Below are 18396 nucleotides of genomic sequence, written 5' to 3'. Positions count from 1 at the left end.
GGCACAATTTGAGGTAAACAATCAAGAGAACTAAACAGAAATCCTTTCCATCAGGGAGCTTACATTCTAGTTGAGGGGACAAATGTAATAGCCAATAAACCTAGTAAACGAGTTAATCATGTTGTATGCCAAGTGGGGTCAGTGTTATGGAAAAAGAACCAAGGAATGGAGATTGGAGGTAGAATAGAGTTGTTCGAGTTTTAAATAAGATGATCAAGATAGGTCTCTCTGAGTTGTTCAAACACAGAGTGGGTGGGAACTCCCTGTTTTTGTGAAGTTGTGCAGAGCTCACTATACTTGAGCAGTTTTAGGCAAAAATGAGAGGCTAGAGTGCCTAAAAGAAGTAGGATGTTATTCCTTAATTTCTCAAATACAACAGGAGAGCAGTAGAAAGCAGCTTAGTGATGCTTGCCCATTAGGTGGCAAGAACGGTTTTTCTGCTTATCTCTTTTGGACTCAGTCTCTAAGGTCATAGAATCTTCATCCCTCACAATCCTTGGTTTATGGTCTTGGGTGATGGTTAGTGTCATCAATAAAAAATAAGAAATTGGGTTTCTTATACTATATCTCTGTGTTTTATATAACACAAATCCTTTGCAACTCAGGAAAAAACATGATTTAGTTATAAACCCATGATTAGACCTAACCTTAGAAAATTTTTATTAAAAGAAAGCAGCATAATTTATTTTTAAAGCCTGATAAAGTAAAAAGAGCACTGTGGTGTCCTGCCACTAACTACCCTTTAACAGTCTCTGTCCAGGACATTCTCACCTGTGAACTGGGAGTAGAGGGAGGTATCCCTTCCACCTCTCTAATTTGAGTCTTTCAAAAACTCCAAGAAAAAATTTCTCCTAGAAACTAAAACAGGTATAATGTGTGGGCTTATAATCTCTTGACATCTCCTTTATTGAAAACTGCAATTAAGGTGATTTGTCCATTTTGGGATGGGAACAAAAGTGGGGTGGTAATCTTCTACATATTATTTTTGCCTCCTTCCCTTTCATGCAATAAATGAAGGGGAGAATACTCTTACCTGCTCACCGACAGTTTTGCCAAACACATACTGCTCACTGACAGTTTTGCCAAACACATAGAACTTCAAGGCCTTACTATTAGATGTTGTCTGTCAAACACTTAAATTAATCCAGTACTTAGAAACTTCAAGAGATCTACAAGTGACAAGCCCTGTCCTTAAGGTCTCAAAACATTTTCAGTTCAGTCGCTCAGTCATGTCCAACTCTTTGCGACCCCCTGAACTGCAGCACGCCGGGCCTCCCTGTCCATCACCAACTACCAGAGTCTAGGTTGGTCATAACTTTCCTTCCAAGGAGTAAGCGTCTTTTCATTTCATGGCTGCAATCACCATCTGCAGTGATCTTGGAGCCCCCAAAAATAAAGTCAGCCACTGTTTCCACTGTTACCCCATCTATTTCCCATGAAGTGATGGGACTGGATGCTATGATCTTAGTTTTCTGAATGTTGAGCTTTAAGCCAATTTTTTCACTCTCCTCTTTCACTTTCATCAAGAGGCTCTTTAGTTCTGCTTCACTTTCTGCCATAAGGGTGGTGTCATCTGCATATCTGAGGTTACTGATATTTCTCCCGGCAATCTTGATTCCAGCTTGTGCTTCCTCCAGCCCAGCGTTTCTCATGATGTACTCTGCATATAAGTTAAATAAGTAGGGTGACAATATACAGCCTTGACATACTTCTTTTCCTATTTGGAACCAGTCTGTTGTTCCATGTCCAGTTCTATTATAATATCAGAATTAATTATATTAGTAATATGTTATTATATAATATAATCTTCATTTTACATGAGAAGAAATTGAAAGACATACAAAGATATACCAAAAAACAATAATAATAATAATAAAGTCACTCCAAACTATAAACCAAGACCTTTCCTTAATCTCCTAAACCAGTGACTTGCAAACCACTGCCTGCAGGCCAAATATGCTTACTCTTATTACTCACTCCCACCCTGACCTATTTTTATATATTTTTTACATTTTTGTGATGCTTGAAAAAAAATCCCCAAAGAATGTTTTTTGACATGAACATTATATGAAATTCACATTTTAGTGTTCATAGATAAAGATTTCGGAGAAGGCAATGGCACCCCACTCCAGTACTCTTGCCTGGAAAATCCCACGGACGGAGGGCCTGGTGGGCTGTAGTCCATGGGGTCGCTAAGAGTCGGACACGACTGAGCGACTTCACTTTCACTTTTCACTTTCATGCATTGAAGGACATGACTGAAGCGACTTAGCAGCAGCAGCAGATAAAGATTTACAGGACCAAAAAAAAAAAAAGAAAAGAAAAAGATTTACAGGACCACACACAACCATTCCCACTACTTATAAATTACGTGTTTTATGTGAGTGTGTGCATGTGCTGAGGAAGGTCACAGAAACGGCGTGACCGCGGGTTGACCGGTACGTGGGTCCGGCACATTTGGAGGTGCCGCACACACTCCCCTGTCTTGGAATGTCCTTCCGCCCACCGTTCCGTCAGTGAGAGCTGTTCTAAGTCTAAGCCTTGGGAGACTAAGATGTTGAGACCGTAAGGACTGAATATATGACTGACTGAACCAGGTAAGGTCTCTGTATAAACTTTCAAGATTCTGACGGGGGGTGTGGAGACCTATGGCCACCGCCTCGCCTCGCCTCGCCTCACCTCACCTCATCTCACCTCACGTGACTTTCCTCACCTCACCTCACGTGACTTTCCTCACCTCACCTCACGTGACTTTCCTCACCACACCTCACGTGACTTTCCTCACCACACCTCACCGTGGCTTATTAAACCTGTCAGCTCTCCGTCTGGAGCGGCCTGTGTCTGTCTTCAGTCTCTGTGCCTCCTGTGTCTCCAAACTAGCAACATGGCTGCTTTCTTTTGAAAATGGCTGTGTTGAGTAGTTGTGACAAAGATCATATAGCCCACAAAGCCTAAAATATTTACTGTCTGGAGCTTTACTGAGAAAAATCGCCAATCTTTGGTCTAGCCCATATGGTTTTTTTTTGTTTAGGGTCTAAGACCCTTTGTTAAGGGCCTAAGGAGAATATATGACATTTAAGGCCATCTTTATTTTAAATATACTTGCACTTGGTACCATTTTGCAAGAAAAACTACACGTCCTTTCACATACTACTGTGTTTCCTTGTTTATGGGTTGTTAGTTGTTATTCATGGACATTCCTATTTCTTCATTCATTCACTTCATGAGCCCTTATAGTGTACTAGCCTGGGAACAAATGAGTAACACAAAGAAGCTTTATTAGTTAACTTCTATAGAAAAGTAATGGACAAATGTGAGGGCTTCCCTGGTGGCTCAGCAGTAAAGAATCCGTCTGCCAATACAGGAGACGTGAGTTCGATTCCTGGGTCAGGAAGATCCCCTGGAGAAGGAAATGGCAACCCACTCCAGTGTTCTTGCCTGGGAAATCCCATAGCCAGAAGGAGCCTGGTGGACTATAGTCCATGGGGTCCCAAAAGAGTCAGACACAACTCAGCAACTAGACAATAACAACAATGGACAAATATAGACCATTGTTGTACAGTAGTGAGAAGCACCATCCTAGGATTATGACTGGGACAGAAAAGAAGGTGTTTGACTCAGCTACAGGAGTTGGTAAATGCTTCTTAGAAAAGAACGCACTTGAACTGAGAGCAAGAGTATGAGGGGTTGAGAGGGGACACGATTCCATGTTACAGCAATATTTTCCAAGACTTGTGTTCATCAGGGTTCAGGACAGGAAACAGAAAGCAATATGGTCATTTTAAGAGAGTAAAGATTCACGGGGAATTAGGACAAAATCATGAAAGGACCAGAATAGGCTGTAGGCTGGCCTACCAAGAGTGATTCCCCAAAACTATAGTACTGTCCCACTGAGGCCATCACTGGACTGCTTCAGACCAAGAATACATTGTCATTCTCTGATAAGGATCAGGAAGGCAGTCCTGATGCTGCTGCCACTGGACTGTTAAGAGCAAAGGATCTCTGCAAAATTGCTTGCCAATAGAAAGACAGCCAGGAGAGCAGGAACATGGCCTCAGCTCTGTTTTAAATTTCTGAATCTCACAGGAGCACATCTATTTTGTGCATTCAGAGCTCTTGCTGCAAAAAATTTTAAGAAAGAAAGCCATTAGCTTTCTAGTTTCTGCAACACAGGAAGGCATGCTTGCTTACTTCTAAGTAAGGTGGGATGGAGGTTGATCAAGCCAAACCACAGAATCCACCACATGTACAGAATCAATGTGACTGCCCATTCAAAGAATTGCAAATAGTTTGGATTGCCTACAGCAGTAGTTTCCAAATAGTCGAGCGGATCCCTTTTTAACACGAAAATATTGGGCCTCCAATGCACATGACAGTAGTTTTATTTAATATCCTCTAACTGAGAAATATATTACAAATACTTTCATTCAAAAGGAATTTTATTTTATTAATCATAATAGCAAATAAATACATTTGGACAATGATGGTGATAAAAGTAGCTCACATATACTGCATGCATGTTAATTCAGTGGCAATGCATATGTGTTTAAGCTATATAATTTGTTTAGTCAGCAGATGATGCCTGGACCACTTCTAAATTCCAAAACTCTTTTCAGTAATGCCTGGGAGACCAGATATTTTAAGCTCACATTTGGAAATCATTGAGCTTTAATAGCTTAGGGTGTGTGATAAGGAAGATGTAAGAAAGAGGATCTAAAAGAAGGCTAGTTTCTTTAGATATTAATTGGAAGGTGATGGGGAATTACTGAATTTTAAGCAAAGAAATGATGGAATCAGATTTTCATGTCAGAAAGACCAGTCTGGCAAAGTCTGGCTGATGAAGGAATAAAAGACTGAAGACAAGTAGAAGATATAGAAGGTTATTTCAGCGATCCAGGTGGGAAACTCAGGGGTCTAATAAACAAGGTAAAGATAGTGGGGATGAAGAGTAATGAATATTTAGCAGCAGAATTGATTGCTGATTGATTGATTTGGTGTGATATGGGTGACTAAGAGGACAAAAGAAAGAGAACATGCTTGGGTAACTGTGTAAATATGAAACACAGGAGAAAAAAATGAATTGTTCCAAGTTCTCAAGATATACTTTTTAATATTCTCAAGAAACATTTATACATATTTAAAAGAAAAATCAGTAAAGTGACATGATTACTGTTCTAAATTAGTCAGAATATGATAACTGCTATAAGCATAACCCCCAAGTACCAGTAACTTGATACAATAAAGGTATGTTTCTCATTCACATCACAACCCAATGAAGGTTGATATGTGTGCATGTGATGGTGAGGAGAGAGGCAGACTTTGGCCCGTGTGATTATTTAGAGACCCAGATTTTTCCTTTCATTGATTCTACCATCTCCTGGGGCCACAGGATTCTCTACATTCATCTGGACAAAGGGAGATAGGGAGCTGACTTTTTTTTTCCCACGTGTCCAGGGCGTGAACCAGGCATGGGCACAGAGCAAAAGCCAAGCTGGGATAAACAAGGAGTTGTTTTGTCCCTCACTAATATGAGACAGGCACAATCAACCAAGCAACCAGGTGCCACTCTACCCAGGCCAGGGACAAGGGAGCTGGATTTTAAATAGGAAGATTTTATGGACCAGGAAAAGAAGAAATGTACATCACTTGTGCACACTTACCAATGGTTAAAACTCAATCATGGGCATGAGACACAATCTAGCTGTGTGCCCAGGAAAAGGAAAACATGACTTTCAGGAATGTTTAGCTAGTTTCTACCTTAAGCACTTGTTCGGTTATAATGAGGAACTCACAGAATTTTGAAATATGATTACAGTGAATGACAAAGTGATTTGAGTTTAATTAGACAATGTCTAAATGTGATTGATGTAATGGGGAAATCTGTGAAACATTTGATTACATTACTGAAGAAATTCTGTGGTCATATAGTGTGGGAACTGAAGAGAAATGGGAGAGAGTAATGCCTGTATTGAGTCCAGAAATAGGTGGACCGAAGACAAAGAAATTATTGCTGTCCTCGGGGTTGGGATACTCGACCTGTTTATCCATGAACTCTTTATTAAGTACTATCTGCTAGGCACTGTTCTAGGTACCGGAATAGAAACGACTTATCCTGTCTGCCAAATAGCCATATCCCTAGAGTAGTGGTGGATCTACTACATCCTCATGGCTTCAAGGCCCAAGCTTTTATAATATTCTACTCAATTCACTTAAATCTGATTCTCTACCAAGCAAATGCCTTCTAATTATCTCTAGACTGTCTTTGATTGACTAATATAAGTCTAATCCTTATGGTTCCTGCATCCTTGTCTCCTCCTCTCCCTCATCTTCTTCCTTCTCCTCTTTTGTTGTCGTCTCCACAGTCATGCTCATGATAATAACCAGCACTCACTGAGAACTGGGCATTGTGTTAGGTACTTTATACATTTCTTCTAATTCTCATGACAGTTGCATTTGATAGATACAAATACTGAGTCTCAGAGAAATTTAGAGGGCAGTTTGCCCTCAGAGTTACTAGTGGTGAGCCTGGATCAGAAACCACTACTGATGACTTCATAGCCCAAGTTCTTACTACTATTATAAAGAAATAAATCTGCACCTGGGTTTATAGATCAATCCCTTGAGAATTTATTAAATAGATTAGTTGAATTGATCAAGTCTGGGTACTTTGACAAAATCAGGTTTTTGATCCCACAATACTCAGGACCTGATACTGAGATGAGAAAACTCCTCAGAGGTCCTCAACCCTATGAGGTCTTGCCAGGGCTGCTGGTTGAGCATTGACCTCTCTTACTTTTTTAAAGGTAAAAAGTCATTTATTTTAAATGAAATATAGTTGACTTATAATGATAAAGAATCTGCCTGCTGTGCAGCAGACCTAGGTTCGATCCCTGTGTTAGGAAGATCCCTTGGAGAATGGAATGGCAACCCACTTCAGTATTCTTGCCTGGAATTCCATGGACAAAAGACCCTGGCCCAGTGGGGTACAGTCCTGGTGGGGTCTCAAGGAGTAGGATACAACTAAGTGACTAACACTTTGATTTTTTAGGTGTACAGCATAGTGATTTACTACTTTTGCAGATTATATTCCATTATAAGCTATTATAAGATGTGGACTTCCCTGGTGTCTCAGAGGTCAAAGTATCTGCCTGCAATGCAGGAGACCTGGGTTCCATCCCTGGGTTGGGAAGATCCCCTGGAGAAGGAAATGGCAACCCACTCCAGTATTCTTGCCTGCAAAATCCCATGGACAGAGGAGCCTGGTGGGCTACAGTACAAGGGGTAGCAAAGAGCCGGACACAACTGAGCAACTTCACTTTTAATGGGTATAATTCCTTGTGCTATACAGTCATTTCTTGCTGCTTATCTATTTTACATATAGTATTTTTAATCTATTATGATCATACCTCTAATTTGTCCCTGAAATCCCTATTTCTGAACTTTTAACTTCAACATTTGTGACCTGGTAATATCACAAAATAATCTGTCAGAGAGAACTGTTAACATATTTATATTTTTATAATGAGAAAAAATATTCTCATAAATAAAGCCCAAAAAGATACCAAATTTACTGAAGTTACAAGATAAACATTACATTTGATTCCTTCAACTAAAAGTTTACTGTGTAGTTGCAATTATTGCACAAAGATGTAATCAGAAAAATATATTTTGAATTACAATGTATTGGTAGGAATAAATCAAAGTAAATGTGTTTTCTCCTAATGGCATTTTTATTTTCCCAGAGTAGGAATTTAAAATTGCTTAAATTGCTTCTAAGTTAGTGAGTAGGAAAAGCGCTTCAATGGTGACAAAATGCATAACAAGTGTTTAACCAGCATGCAAAAGATGACAATGAAAAGAACAGTTCTGCACGTGTCAAGATAAACCATGAACAGTTATGTGACTCCATACTGATTTTTCTAACCCACATACAACTAGTGAAAAGCATCTACTTCATTATAATCATATGCATTATCACATGCATATCTTTATGTACCATTGGTGGTGGTTTAGTCACTAAATTGTGTCCGACTCTTGCAACCCTATGGAATGTAGCCTTCCAGGCTCAATTGATGGGATTCTCCAGGCAATAATACTGGAGTGGGTTGCCATTTCCTTCTCCAGGGGATCTTCCCAACCCAGCAGTTGAACCTGGGGTCTCCTGCATTGCAGGCAGATTCTTTACCAACTGAGCTACAAGGGAAGCCCTTATGTACCACTAACCCTTGCACATATGTCTTTTATTTCACGATATTTCTGACTTTCGCATCTTTTGTTGTTGTTTCCATTGGTCCTTCACTTCTGAATTACATTATCCTTATGTTATAGAAGTAGTAGAAATGTAGGTCAAATATATCTTTCTAAGATCATTATAGGAAAAAAGAAACAAATGAGGGAAGAATGTGGTTTTCTTATACAATATCCGTTAATGATGACAGTTGCTTACAGTTGTTCTTGGGAGAATGGCCACGCTAAATGTGTGACTTGGGTTGCAATTACATTTTTGGTGATTTGTACGAATTTTAGAGATACAAGGGGAACATTTCATGCAAAGATAGGCACAATAAAGGGCAGAAATGGTATGGATCTAACAGAAGCAGAAGATATTAAGAAGAGGTGGCAAGAATGCAGAGAAGAACTGTACAAAAAAGATCTTAATAGATAACTTAACCAGATAACTTTGATGGTGTGATCACTCACCTAGAGCCAGACATCCTGGAGTGCGAAATTAGGTGGGCCTTAAGCATCACTGGAGAAGGCAATGGCACCCCACTCCAGTACTCTTGCCTGGAAAATCCCACGGTCGGAGGAGCCTGGTAGGCTGCAGTCCATGGGGTCACTAAGAGTTGGAGATGACTGAGCAACTTCACTTTCACTTTTCACTTTCATGCATTGGAGAAGGAAATGGCAACCCACTCCAGTGTTCTTGGCTGGAGAATCCAGGGAATGGGGGAGCCTGGTGGGCTGCCATCTATGGGGTCACACAGAGTCAGACACGACTGAAGTGACTTAGCAGTAAGCATCACTGCAAACAAAGCTATTGGAGGTGATGGAATTCCAGCTGAGCTATTTCAAATCCTAAAAGATGATGCTGTTAAAGTGCGGCACTGAATATGCCAGCAAATTTGGAAAACTCAGCAGTGGCCACAGGACTGGAAAAGGTCAGTTTTCATCCCAATCTCAAAGAAAGGCAACGCCAATGAATGTTCACACTACTGCACAGTTGCATTCATCTCTTATGCTAGCAAATTAATGCTCAAAATTCTCAAGTGAGGTTTCAACAGTACGTGAACTGAGAACTTCCAGATGTTCAAGCTGGATTTAGAAAAGGCAGAGGAACCAGAGATCAAATTGCCAGCATCCGTTGGATCATCAAAAAAGCAAGAGAGGTCCAGAAGAACATCTACTTCTGCTTTATTGAATACACCAAAGCCTTTGACTGTGTGGATCACAACAAACTATAGAAAATTCTTAAACTCATCAATCTACTAGCACTCTAATGTCATGACTACAGATCCTGCTTTGAGACAGCCCTGGCTAAGAGTGAGGATACTCGATTCTACCTCAGGTTCAAACTGTGACTCTGAAGGATTCACTTAACCTTCAGGTTCAAGTTTTTAGTCTGTAAAATGATGAGATGTCCTAGTTCTACAAGATCCCTTCAAGGTTTAAAATAGAGTAATACAGCTATGGTTTTTCCAGTAGTCATGTATGGATGTGAGAGTTGGAATATAAAGAAAGCTGAGCACCAAAAAATTGATGCTTTTGAACTGTAGTGTTGGAGAAGACTCTTGAGAGTCCCTTGGACTGCAAGGAGATCCAACCAGTCCAGCTGAAGCTGAAACTCCAATACTTTGGTCACCTGATGCGAAGAGCTGACTCATTGGAAAAGACCCTGATGTTGAGAAGGATTGAGGGAAGAAGGAGAAGGGGACGACAGAGGATGAGATGATTGGATGGCATCACCAACTTGATGGACATGAGATTGGGTAAACTCTGGGAGTTGGTGATAGACAGGGAGGCCTGGCGTGCTGCGGTCCATGGGGTTGCAAAGAGTCAGACACGACTGAGCGACTGAACTGAACTGACTCCATTGTGGGAGAAAAAAGACTTTAAAAAATTGGGTAGTAATATCATATATGAGGTGATACTTAGAAAACAACTGCAGTCTATATGGTTGCAGTACTAGTACAGTGAACACGTTTTGTTAGTGCCTCAGTTGTGTCTGACTCTTTGTGACCCCATGGACTCATGCCCACCAGGTTTCTCAGTCCGTGGAATTCTCCAGGCAAAAATACTGGAGTGGGTAGCCATTCCCTTCTTCAGGGGATCTTCCTGACCCAGGGATTGAACCTGTGTCTCCTGTGTTGCAAGCAGATTCTGTACCATCTGAGCCACCAAGGAAGCCCATAGTGAACATGCTGCTGCTGCTGCTGCTGCTAAGTCGCTTCAGTCGTGTCCCACTCTGTGCGACCCCATAGACGGCAGCCCACCAGGCTCCCCCGTTCCCTGGATTCTCCAGGCAAGAACATTGGAGTGGGTTGCCATTTCCTTCTCCAAAGCATGAAAGTGAAAAGTGAAAGTGAAGTCGCCCAGTCGTGTCTGACTCTTCACGATCCCATGGACTGCAGCCTACCAGGCTCCTCCATCCATGGGATTTTCCAGGCAAGAGTACTGGAGTGGGGTGCCATTGCCTTCTCATAGTGAACATAAATGCTCTTCATAAAAACAATTGCATTTCTTTTTGTCTTATAAGCCAGTTTGAACCTGAATCCACATCATGGGCTTCCAGGCTGTTGATAGCTTTAATCTGTGCTTACTGCAAGGGTTCATGCAAAATTTCCTGGTTCTCTTAAGATCACAAAGTTCCTGGGAAGCGTTCTGTTGACCCCACAGTCAACCCTAGTTTCCACTGGAACCTGTGCCAGCCCATGAGGGCCTTTTGTCTTATGGGTTCAGTTGGATAATTTGATGACACTGGTGAGGCATGGCAAGTTTGGGTGAGACAGATTATGCTAGTGCTGGGAATCTGGCCCTGCCACATACCCAATCCAGTGCCACTTGCCTCAGAGTTCTGTTAACTTTTCCCAGACTTGAGAACAGCCCTCCTTTTCCCCTCTAGTTACTTTCAAAGGATACTCCCTCTCTCCTGTCCATCTCTAAGAAACCTTGCATAAGCTTTTCAGTGAGTTTAGATTTTTATGCAAGTTGGAAGTCAAAGTTTGTTCATGCAGCTTTTACTTGGTCATGCAAATACCTCTGAAGAAAGAAAATTCAAAATCTTGAGACTAACATCTGGATTGAAGGTAAAGAAAAATGCACAGGCCAAAACACAAATTAATATTTCAATAAATTATCCTGTCATACAATCAATTAATTAAAATATAATCACATTTGGGGGACATGGTTTGTATTTGCTGTTATTTTTTAGTATCTGCTTTCAGTTTAGTTCAGTCACTCAGTCCTGTCCAACTCTTTGTGACCCCATGGACTGCAGCACACCAGGCTTCCCTGTTCATTACCAACTCCCAGAGCTTGCTCAAACTCATGTCTATCAAATCAGTGATGCATCCAGCCATCTCATCCTCTTTTTCTCCTGCCTTCAATCTTTCCCAGCATCAGGGTTTTTTCCAGTGAGTCAGTTCTTCACATCAGGTGGCCAAAGTATTGGAGCTTCAGCTTCAGCATCAGTCCTTCCAATGAATATTCAGGACTGATTTCCTTTAGGTTTGATCTCCTTGCAGTCCAAGGGACTTACTGAGATATAATTATATACCATAAAATTAAACTATGTAATATGCATGTATTTATTTTTAATAGTTTGAGTGAGGGTATGTTTAATTAGAAGGGATAGTTGGAAAAATTTATGGATGTTTTAAATTATGGATGTCTGAATACCTTCAAAGATTTAAGAGATTAATTGTGCTGGTGTTTTTATTGTGTAAAATTTCAATGCAATATTATTTCTGTAGGAAGTAATGGGAGTATATAATAATATTAAGAGTTTTTATACTGTGATGTTAACTGAAAGGCAGGCTGCAAAATTATAGACATGACTATGTGTTGTGTGCTTAGTCACTCAGTCTTGTCTGACTCTGTGGACTCCGTAGACTGTAGCCCACAGGCTCCTCTGTCCATGGGGATTCTGTAGACAAGAATACTGGAATGGGTTGCCATGTCCTCCTCCAGGGGATCTTCCCAACCCAGGGATCAAACCCACATCTCCGGCATTGCAGGGGGATTCTTTACCAGCTGAGCCACCAGGGAAGCCCAAGAAGACTGGAGTGGGTAGCCTATTCCTTCTCCAAGTTAACTTCCCAAACCAGAAATCAAATTGGGGTCTCCTGCATTGCAGGAGGATTATTTACCAGCTGACCTGTCAGGGAAGCCCAGACAAGGCCATACCTATAAGAAAATATGCATAGATAAAAAGACAGAGCCAAAAAATGGGCTAATTTTGGGTGCTCAGATTTAGGTCACAGATTTTATTTTCTATTTCTATAGATTAGTACATTTCTCAACTACTATGTATACTTTTGGAATGATAAAGGAAACTTTGTTTATGAAACTTCTGAGTTTTCTCTTTTTTTGAAACACATATCATGGGCTCTACTCAGTCCTAACTTGGGTTATTTGGGGAGATCGTAAGTGATAACAATAAACTGTTTTTTGCTTTATAATTCACAGATTGTATTCAGGAATATTATCTCATTTTACTGAGCAAAGAGTTAGGCATTTCACTGAGGAAACTGTCAAAAGTTGGAGAAGGGAAGGAAAGAAGAAGGACATTTTTAAAGGACTTCAAAGTGTACGCAGTTGTCTCTGGTGGGAATTCCCTTCATCTGAGATGATGAAAGAGGAAGAGGTTAGGGGTGGACAGAGCACAGAACACTCACATGGGGCCATCACTGACCCGAGGGAAAAGCGGAATGGATAGGATTTGCAGCCATGGGATTCTTGTATATATTTCTATGCCTTTCTATATAGTGTTATCAACTTAGGTTAGCAGTTGTTTATAAAGAAATTATTCACAGCGGGAAAAGAGGAGTAAGGAGTAAGGAATCCCACTTCAGTGGCAGTGAGTACGTGTCAAAGGAGGAAGGAGATGAACAAATAACCTTATGTATTTGTAAATCTGTTATTTGTATGTCTGAAAATACATTAGGGAGTATGCAAGATGGGTTTAGATCAAGTCAATATCATGTACATTTTAAGAGAAATGGAGTTTTATTTATTCCGTTATGAGTTGACTACACTGACAACAATAACAAAGATGAGGTAAATGAAAAAATTATTTATTGAAAGATTTGCATTTTACATTAAGATTGTAAACACTTTGACATGATGGCTAAATATGAGAAATTTATTTTTGTTTTATGGATTCCATATAAGGTAGGCTATGAAAATTCAAAGGGAAATGTGTGACCTGTTTTACTCAGTGGCAGTATCTTAGTTTGTCAAAATTATCTTTAAGTTAAATTATCATCGGCTGTGCTTTTTGTTCACAGGGACTAAATAACCACTGTTAACTTTATTGTAATTTCTAGTACTCTAAAATCACTTGAATGGAGGGAATATTTTTTGGTGTCATAGCCCAGGCAGATATTTGAAAGATGCCTAAATGCCATCACCTCAGTGTCATGTTACTCCTAGAAACAGTATATAGACTGAATCATGGGGGTAAAATGCACAGGAATATATAATAGCTGCCTTTAGCACAGCCAGACTTCGGAAAACTCCAATATTACTGTGTTGCAAAATTTCTGGCATAAGAAATTCCATCAATTCTTTCCAGGCTCAGTTGGAGTCCAACCTCCTAAGGAAGCCTCCACAAACACTCAGGCCTGGGGCAACCTTGTGCTCATTTGAATGCATCACCTCTATCAAGTATTTCTGTAGGTTGACAGTTGTTAACAAGCACCTCTAGTGCCCCTATCACCTTCCATTGTCTCACCTCTGATTTCAGCTGCAGTTGTTGTAGAAGGGCTCGTTCAAGCTCAGACTTACCTCATTGCAACTCATCTGCTTCAAGTTCCCTTCCTCATGAAGCTTTCTCTGATACAAGGGAACTTGTGCTGTGAACAAGCCCAGCCTGAAAGTGTGAGAGAGTTATCGTTCTTGGGGGAAAGCTTTCATCAATAGGATGTGGGAGCTAGTGGATAAATATTTTTACCTGCTATGGACATTTCTATTCTGTATACTTCTTAGACAAACCTAGACAGTGTATTAAAAAGCAAAGACATCATTTTACCAACAAAGGTCCGTATAGTCAAAGCTATGGTTTTTCCAGTAGTCATGTATGGATGTGAGAGTTGTACAATAAAGAAAGCTGAGTGCTGAAAAATTGATGCCTTCAAATTGTGGTGCTGGAGAAGACTCTTGAGAGTGCCTTGGATTTAAAGGTGATCAAACCAGTCAGTCCTAAAGAAAATCAACCCTGAATATTTATTGAAAGGACTGATGCTGAGGCTGAAGCTCCAATACTTTGGCCACCTGATGTAAAGAGCCAACTCATTGGAAAAGACCCTGATGCTGGGAAAGATTGAAGGCAAAAGAAGAGGGCAGCAGAGGATGAGATGGTTAGATAGCATCACGGACTCAATGGACCTGAATCTGAGCAAACTCTGGGAGATAGTGGAGGACAGGGAAACCTGGTGTGCTGCAGTCCATGGGGTCGCAAAGAGTCAGATATGACTTAACAACTGAACAACAACAACGTATTTCTTAGAAATCCTGGCAGAAATTAGCCCCCTTTGTCCATAGCAGTGACTTATAAATGGTACTATTATATTGACTTTTCCTCTTTTTCCCATGCATTTTTCTGACCCTGTCACTTTTGCTTCCTGCGATCACTTCCAAAATAGACTTCCTGACCCAAGTCCTCCCTTCAGGTTCTGCTTGGAATAGCAGTTATGCAGTATGCATTGCTATTGTGTTTTGAATACTTCAACCTTTAAAGATCTTATTGATGTAAGTCTTGCTTCCACAACTATAGTGTAGTATCCTAAGGACAGCAAGAGTTTGTTACACATTGTATCATGCCTTGTACACGATAGGTTTCTATAAGTAGTTTAAAATGGGTATATAGCGTATTATCAATCCCTTTGAGAACTTCTGGTCACCCAATGTCCAAATTCTTGTACAAACACTAGCTGTTCATCTGCATCAGTCTAGAGGATGGACATTTTATATTCTTTGTGTCTAGTGAGTATCCATATCCCTTCCTCAGAAGATGGGAAGCTCTCACCTTAGGCACTGAAAATAATAGCAAATCACTTTCTAAGCCTCCCTTGCTGCTAAATCATAAATTCCAACCAATCAGATTCATCTACTCTGGACTCTTGAGTCAAAGTCAGCATGTGAAGAAGCAGGAGCCACTCAGAATGCATCCTGGTAATGGGGTAGTGGCAGTTGCAGTGGTAGCCACATCATGAAGCTGGTTCTTCAGCATGTTTTGGGGCACTTTGCCTTGGGGTGGGGAGAGCCTCTAATACTGGTCCCCAGGCCTCTAAGAGAGTCCATGCACTATTGAATATTTTTAAAGTTCTTTTTTCTGAGTAAATCACCCAACATGGCAGTTTGTGGTTTTCAATAAGACCTTTGATCCATTCTGTGTTTCCATGAAGCCTTGAGGATATTTTGGGTTGCTGGTGGGAAATGAATATCCAACTCCAGTGTAGGGGAGTTTCCAAAATCTCCTGGGTAATTTTAATACATTCCACAAAAATATATGTCATACCTAAGTAGAACACCCCAGAAACTCCTTAGTCCTCATATAAGCCAACCCAAATTGTGGCAAGCAAGAAAAGTAGAATGAATTAAAAACTAGAAGAATGAGGTAAGGAGAATATCTTATAAAGCTACAATTTACTTCCGTCTGCACCACTGAAATTGTTGCCAGATATTTCACAAACAGATGGGCTTCCCTGGTGGCTCAGTGGTAAAGAATCCACCTGCCAGTCCAGGAGACGTGGGTTCAATCCCTGAATCGAAAAGATACCCTGGAGAAGGAAATGGCAACCCACTCCAGTGTTCTTGCCTGGGAAATCTCATGGACAGAGGAACCTGACAGGCTATAGTCCATGGGGTCGCAAAAGAGTCGGACACATTATAGTAACTAAGCAACAATAACATTTCACAAACATAATGCTTTGAGCAAAGACAATACAGGTGACCCTTGGACAGTATGGGTTTGAACTATGTGAGTCCACTTGTATGCTGCTTTTTTTGATAGTAAATACTACAGTACTGCATAATCCCCTGTTGTTTGAATCTGCAAATGGAGAACCACACATCCAGAGGAACTGTAGATACAGAGAGCCAACTGTAAGTTATATGCAGATTTTTGACTGTGCAGATGGTCGGTGCCCTAAACCTTCCTTTTAGGGTCAAATGTATTTCAAATTCAAAAGACAACTGACTCTTAACATGCCTACCGTCTATAAGCTAAGAATATTCACATTAGCAGATAGGATTCACTCACATGTTGAAAACAGTGATCTCTTTAATGAAAATAATAAATAATAAAAGACTTGTGAATAATAAAGGACTTGACCATTATGGAGACTGTACACTTTATCAGACAATCATAAAACAAAGCAAATCCATATTTATTACAGTATTAGGGTTTTTTTTAAAGCACATGGCAGCTCAGTCCCTCCAAATCCCAGCCACTCTGCTTACCAAATGCCTGGTAATATTTACAGATTTTGCAAATATATTAGCCTTAACTTTCAAATTATCAAGTAATAAGTATATGTTATTATATTTTTAGGAAAAAAATGTCATACTCTGCCTCATGTGATACTAAAAACTGAAATAATAAAATAGGAGAGGGTAGAATAGAGGTGACTCTGATGTCAGGATGGGGAGGAACCTTCTTAATATAAATCAATGCAGGAAAAAGATTGATTATTCAATATATAAACAAGATACTAACTATAAAAATTTTTAATTTCACACACCTATCATAATAAAAATGAAAATCATATGGGAGAAATTTCAAAATATATGAAAAATTGGTTAGTAGCCATAATATATAAAGAACTTTTAAAAATAAAAAGTAAAAATATGTTGAACACAATTTTTAGAAAATAGGGTATATATAGATATTTAACATCAAAAGAAATAAACATGAAAACATGCACATTACTAAAAGAAATACAAGTGAAAGTAAAAAGTATTTTCAACAACTAAATTGGCAACTTTTTTTCAAACCATTTTGTTCATTGAATATGCTTTGAAAGGCTATTCTCATGCTGGAGTGCAAATTAGTGCATAGTTTTTAGAAGGAAATTGGCAATAGTTTCAGAAACCCATAGAAATATTTGTATGCTTTGATTCAGTATATCCTCCCACTAACTTCTTTTAAGAAAACAATGGAGATGGCCATAAGTATTTGTAAGAATGTTTATCTTAATAATTTTAATTGCAAAAAATTAAACATAATGTGTCCAAATAACTTGATAAATGTTTACTGGTTTATTCATGTGATGGAATAATAGCCAATAAAAACATGTTTTTAAAAGGGTGTTTAATGATCTAGAAATATTCTTACATTACATTGAATGGAAAAAACAGGGTAAAAAGCTATATACATATAGTTTTTTCATAATTTTTGTTTTTAAAATATTCATGGAAAAGTACTAGAAATAACTACATGAAAATATTAACAGTTCTATCTCTGGTTAGTAATATTTTGAATATTTTTTTATGCTTTTTGTGTTCTTTAATTCTACAATTAATTATAATATTTGAAAAATAAAATCATACTAAAAGAGTAATTCTTCCATTTTTTTCCCACATGAAATAACTCATTTAGTAGCATGATCTGCTTTTAGTTGTGTTAAGGAAGTAGAAAGAAATACTCATTTAGTCTGTCTTAAGAACTTTTGAGTTAAATGGAGCAGGTGTTAATGATACCAGTTAGAAGAGGAAGAAATTGAAGATTTGAGAGGCTAAATGATTTGCGAGTATTCAGTTAGTTCAACAGTATTTTTTCTGAACATATAGTAATTACTGTGAATTGGATTAGGCATTTAGGCATTAGGAATAAAAGACTAAAAATTATTCCCAAGAGTGTGTCTTATAGTAGGTGACATATTTTAAAAAACTGTTATTTTCAATTAGTGGGGTAAGTGCTGACAGAGGTATGTGATGAGAACTACAGAGAAAATATTAGTTTGAACCACTGAAACTGCCAATATTCAACTATTTTTGACCTACAAAAAATAGAAATTTTGTATGATTCATTGCAATATACCTGAACGAGTATAATGATGATGCCTGAACTGAATCTTGAGGAGGAGAGAGGAAATTACTGGATGAAGGTATATTCATCAACCAGGATTGAACCAGGAGATAAAAACCAGTGAAGTAAACAGGGAAAGTGTTATA

General features: G+C 39.2%; 1 non-coding gene across 1 annotated transcript; it reads right to left on the bottom strand.

Annotated features, from left to right (window-relative positions):
- Nucleotides 1–5442: 5442 nt before the first annotated feature.
- Nucleotides 5443–5585, bottom strand: LOC139185350 (small nucleolar RNA SNORA48). Its single transcript, XR_011568976.1, has one exon. It is a non-coding gene; the product is annotated as a small nucleolar RNA SNORA48 (small nucleolar RNA).
- Between the last annotated feature and the right edge of the window lie 12811 nt (nt 5586–18396).

This window comes from Bos indicus, chromosome 1 (assembly GCF_029378745.1).
Source record: "Bos indicus isolate NIAB-ARS_2022 breed Sahiwal x Tharparkar chromosome 1, NIAB-ARS_B.indTharparkar_mat_pri_1.0, whole genome shotgun sequence".
In the NCBI taxonomy this organism is placed as follows: domain Eukaryota; kingdom Metazoa; phylum Chordata; class Mammalia; order Artiodactyla; family Bovidae; genus Bos; species Bos indicus.
Note: the sequence above shows the minus strand (reverse complement) of the source record. Positions and strands in the feature narration are given on the sequence as shown.